We start from the raw sequence: 5,954 nt of genomic DNA on the forward strand, positions 1-5,954 counted from the left end.
CACTTACATATAGCAAAAAAGCAAGATATGAGATTTTTTGAAAAAACCATAAGGCAGCTTGAACACAGACTGAATCAGCCACTGCAATGATTTGAAGAAGCCATATACATACAGTTCACTTAAAACCAGTTTCAAGATACTTTAACGTAACATAAAAAAGTAGAGCAGGGAAAGAGCAACCTCCTTAAAATAGTCTCATAGGGATATAGTTACCCAAATAATGGTTTTACTTTTTTACAGTTCCATCACCCATTTCTTTTTCTACAACTCGTGTGTTAAATGCATACATCGATCTTCAAGCATAACACTAAAGAGTAGAGCATGAAAAGTGTAATAGCGGTAATATAGGAACAATCTGTATTTAATAATGCTAATCTACTGAAACTAACCTTCCAATAATCTATATATCACTACATCATTGTTGTAGTCCATACAAGGGAGACATCTAATCGAAGTAAATAATTATTTAATAGGTGAATAATTATAGTATTTCAAAATATTATAAGATTTAATTATGATTTTTGGAAAAAATATTTACAGATTTAATTATAGATTGCGATAAAAGCATAGCAGCATTGAATTTTTGTATTTTTGCAAGTCAATTAGAATCTTTAGTTTCTTACTTATTAGTTAGAGAAAAAATTATAGTATTCTAGAATATTTAAAGACTTTGTTCTTAAACTTTGCTCGAAAAGAAACTATAAGTAATAAAATAGTTTTTTCTTCATAACAGCGACACAATTAGTATCAATTGTGGAAAAATTATAGTAATGTAGAATCTTTGGATTTTTGAAAGTGCTTTAGAATCTGTACATCCTTAGTTATTTGATTAGAGTGGTAATATAGCAATAATTTATATTTAATAATGCTAATCTACCGAAACACTAAAGAGGTAAGCAGAACAAATATAATAATAATAATAATAATCTTCTAATAATTCTTTTATCACTACATCATTATTATAGTCCATACAATGAAGACACTTTGTAGAAGTAAATAATTATTTAATCGGTGAATAATTGTATTTCAGAATATTAAAGGATTCAATTATGATTTCTGGAAAAAAATATTTACAGATTTAATTATGGATTGCGATAAAAGCGTAGTAGCATTGAATTTTTGTATTTTGGTAAGTTAATTAGAATCTTTAGTTCCTTACTTATTGGTTGGGAAAAAATTATAGTATTCTAGATATTTAAAGACATTGTTCTGGAATTTTGCTCGAAAAAAAATTATCAGTAATAAAATAGTTTTTTTCTCCATATCAGCGACACAGTTAGTATCAATTGTGGTAAATTCATAGTAGTAAAGAATCTTTGAATTTTTTAAAGTACTTTAGAATCTTTACATCCTTAGTTATTGATTAGGGTAAAAAATTATACTATCCAAGAATATAGATATTATAAGTTCTGATTTGGAGGGAAAACATAATATTGAAGAAGGTTTGAATTGTATCTCAATCTTTTGACTGTGTTTTGGCATCCTTGTTTCTTCACACCTACACAATTAGATTAGGGTTCATAGATGTTAGTAAGAGTCGAATATATAATAATAAAGCGTAAATAATAAATAGCAAACTTTCGAAGGATTACAAATTATGGAGCGAATACCCATTTTTCCTGAAATAGTGGGCGGGGATGACGTTCTTCGGATGTCTTGTGTAATCATAGAGAGAACGTTTTTATGTATTCGTTTCCACCAAATAAGGAATAAAGTAAGCAGATAGATATAGTTGAGTTTATAGGAATTAATTAACATATTTAGAGGTTTGGGGGAATTGAATAGGGAAGACGGAGTTGAAAGTTTACAATAGGTTTATTTGAGAAAAGAAGCGGTGCGGGAGGGCAATTGAATATGGTAAAAGGAATTGAATGTTTAGGAAAGGTATAGTTGATGCGAAGAAGCGGCGTGGGAAGGAGCAGTTCGGTGTGTGAAGCGTTGTGGTCCTGTAATTTCATGTTTAAATTGCCAAAAAAACTAAAGCATAGAAAATACAATTGCTACTATTTGGGAGTGCCACGTCACCGGCTTTAGGGCCCTCAAATATATATAGAGAGATTTATTCACTTAAACATGGTTAATCGATGTACATGACACTAAATAAAAATTTTAAAAGTAAAAGTTCTTAATATCAATTGACTTTATTTTGATATGATGATATGAGTTGAGCTTAGAAAAAAATAAATCATATAGCTAACCCAAACTTATTTGATCCAAGCCATAATTATTACTATTAAGATATAGCTTCATACATCATTAGTAAAGAATGTTCATAATAATAATTTATATTTTAACACAATCAACATGAGTAGGGAAAAGCTAATTAGAATTAATTGAGAAGTTTGATAAAGGATGAAAAGTGCATGTTTTGAGTGTGTTTGTGTGTTATTTCGTGTGTGAGTTGCGGGAGTTCACATCGCTTTTGAAGTGAAAATATGTCCATTATGTGTTTCTTATGTGTAGGGATAAACTTGAGCGAAAAATGATCAAATGAGAGAAAAATTGGTGAAAAAAAGAGCTGAAGAGAAATGTCCCAGACAGCGAAGCGAGGTTCACTTTGCCAGACTGGGACCGAAGCAGAAGAAACAAGGAAAGTCCCAGACAGTGAAGTGGAGGTCACTTCGCCAGACCGGGATCGGGGCGGAAACATTTAACTTTTCTAACCCGAATTAGGAGAAGCAATTTCGGCCCAACTCAACCCTAAACCATATAAATATGAAAGTTAGCCACTTTTTGAAGGATCAAAGAGAAGACTTGGGAGAGACAAGAACACGCTTGGAGCAAGGAGAAGGATTCAACTTCACGTTTTTTCCTCTTTCTTCCTAATCTTCCATTGTTATGAATTCTAATCTTGTATTTGTGCAAACAATTATGAGTAGATAAATTCTCATCTAGAGTTTGATGGAACCTCTTGAAGGATGATTTTTCCACTGCGTTTAATATGAATTTGCCATTTACTTTTTCTACTTGTTCAACTATATGATTATTGTGGTTGATTGAAGGGCCCTCAATTGATTGTGCCTATTTAGTGTGTATTGCTTGAAAAAGGGTATACATTTAGGTAGTCGTTGACCAACATCACTCCTAACGTATATGAGGAATCAATACGAAGAGTTTAAAGGTGGGATTAGGAATAACGAAACCTTGGTGTGATCTTAATGAGCGGTAAACTAGTGCCAGCTAGCATAGTTCGGAAGAATACGTCCAGTAAATTATTGTATCTGCTCGGAAGAGAGTTACGACACCTAAAATACTCACAATCGGTAGAGAATATCTAGGCGAATTTATATAAGACGTGGCGGGAAGGATTCCGACGAGAGGGGAAACCGTAACCCTAGACCTTTCCAATCTTGTCTACAATATTTGCTTTGTTAGTATTAAAATTACAGCTTTTTAAATACTTTGTTTTAAGTTAGTGACTGTTACACCCTATATTTTTGTACGTAAAACTGCATCGTGAGCAAACTAATGTAGGACCAAAAATGAGATCATCTTTAAAAATATATAAAGTAAGTTAATCATGTTACCTCGGAGGTTACAAATATTGAAGATAATGAACAATAAGTACAAAGAGGGTTGGAAGGTTCAGAAGCTAAAGAAATTGAAGAAAATAATATTTCGTCGAAAGTCGACAAGTTGGGAATGTTATAGCATATACTTTTGGGGTGAGACCAGGGTGTTTAACATGATAAGGAGGTTATGTTATGAGTTATGTTAGTCGTATGATAGTCGTGTGTTATGTTTTGAATTCAAGCGAGTGGTGGAACAAAAGTCGATGAAAGTCATTACAAGATACGTTCATAAGTTTTACTGAAACTTTGGGTCAAATGTAACTGCGATGTTTTCCCAATATACTTAGAACTATGGGGTGTTCCACCCATTAAATTAAATATCTATGAGTCTATTTTCTAACGCATTAAACCGTTTGTCAATATGATATCGGAGTAGCGAGATATGGGCATTTTTGCGAGACTGCACAGACTGTCACCTACTTGCTTAAACGCGAATTCAAAAATGGGCCAGTTCGGGTCGTCCAAAAATGGGCCAGTTCGGGTCGTCCAAAGAGGCCTTTCTAAAAGCCTATCCCCTTTATATATTAGACTGATAATAGGGTAAAATAACCAGACATAATCTCTGCAAAAATCCTCCCAAAAATTACCTGCAAACCCCAATTGATTTTCTCTCCCTTTCAAGTTCTAATTAGAGGTAAAGCCTAGAGTTTGAAGAACCAATATAGGAGCTGAGTTATCTAACAAATAAGGTAAGTTTACTTCTCTATTTCATCCATTTTTTTCTGCTGTAGATGCATAGTAAGTCGTTCTATATTTGTAAGAACTGACGGGACGGTGATCGGAAGCCGTGAATTCGAGTTATTCACTTATAGCGGACTGTTTTGTGGACTATTTTATGTTGCTGTTGGGCTACGTGTTTTACTACTATTTTGTGAAGTTTTGGAGGAGGAAGGGTGTGGATAAATACCACATAAATTCAGGGTGGTGGGCTGGCCGTTCGTGGTAATATTTTCGGGCTGTTTGACACTACTACGGTGGTCGTTTTGTATATGAAGAGATTGGAGTGTGTTAGGCTGTTTTGTAGTATTTTGTGGTGTATATAAGGTTGAAAAATAATATATATAAGTTGTTATTGTTGCGTTCTTGTGTTTTTGGTGTTATCTTGAATTTGGAGAAAGTAAGGATTATAGGGGAGATGCTGCCCGTTTTAATACAAAATAAGCTTGTCGTTCGTTGTGCGATAGTTGTACCTTTCGTAACTTAATGATAGTATTATTATCGTTGTTGTTGATTAAGGTGCGAAGAGGCGAGTTCAACTTGGTGATTAGAAATATTGTGATAAGGTATATTAAGGCTAAACCTTTCCTTCATTTTGGCATGATCCCGTAACTACATATGTTTGACAATGAGACATAAAGAGAAGTTCGTATTCATGAATTTATTCACATTATCCTAGTCTCAGAAGTTACAGTATTCTCCCTTATCAGGACTTTATATTCATTTAAGTATTGTTTTCTTCCAGTCAAGAGAGCAGGGGATATATATATATATATATATATATATATATATATATATATATATATATATATATATATATATAGTATTACAATATTCTCACCACCATCGAGCTATAATCGATGGGCAGGCCCCTATTGGGTAATCTCTGATCAGATGATAAGTTATATACCGAGCCTACTATCGTCGAGCACCTATGAGCGAGCCCAGGATGGATGAGATACAGAGCCTAGTATGGCCGAGCGCCTATGAGCGAGCCTACTACGGCCGAGCAGTTACACGTACCGAGCCTTATAGGGCCGGACATTTATTTTACTTACTATATTGAAGGAGTTGAGTCAGTATCAACTGGTAAGTATATCTCCAGATCATCTTTGACTCCCAGTTACTTTCAGTTATTATATTATCAGTTTAGATTCAGTTTTCAGTTATGTTATTACCTTATATACTCGGTACATTATTTCGTACTGACGTCCCTTTTCTGGGGACATTGCATTTCATGCATGCAGGTTCAGATAGACAGACGGGTAGACCTCCTCAGTAAGTGCTCCCCGAGTTCAGCCTGATCGGTAAGCTCCACATCCTTCGGAGTTATCGGATCTAGGGTTTCGTGTACATCTTTTGTATGTATGTATATATGTTATGGGTAGGTCGGGCCCTGTTCCGATCACAATACATCCATCAGTAGAGACTTGTAGACATATCCTGTTAATTAGTGTAGTATGTTGGGCTTGTAGGCCTGGTATGTATATTTTGGTGGTTTGTCAGCTGTAGTAGTTATGACGGCCTTGTCGGCTCAGCTTTATATTGATGTTTAGTTAGTGCTAGTTTCCATTCAGTTTTATATTTTGCTTCGCAAATTGTCTTGCAATGTGGCCCCATGGCCAAATTATGACATTATATGTTCAGAGTCCCTTAGTCGCAATT

The sequence above is a fragment of the Nicotiana tomentosiformis genome, chromosome 9 (assembly GCF_000390325.3).
Source record: "Nicotiana tomentosiformis chromosome 9, ASM39032v3, whole genome shotgun sequence".
NCBI lineage: Eukaryota > Viridiplantae > Streptophyta > Magnoliopsida > Solanales > Solanaceae > Nicotiana > Nicotiana tomentosiformis.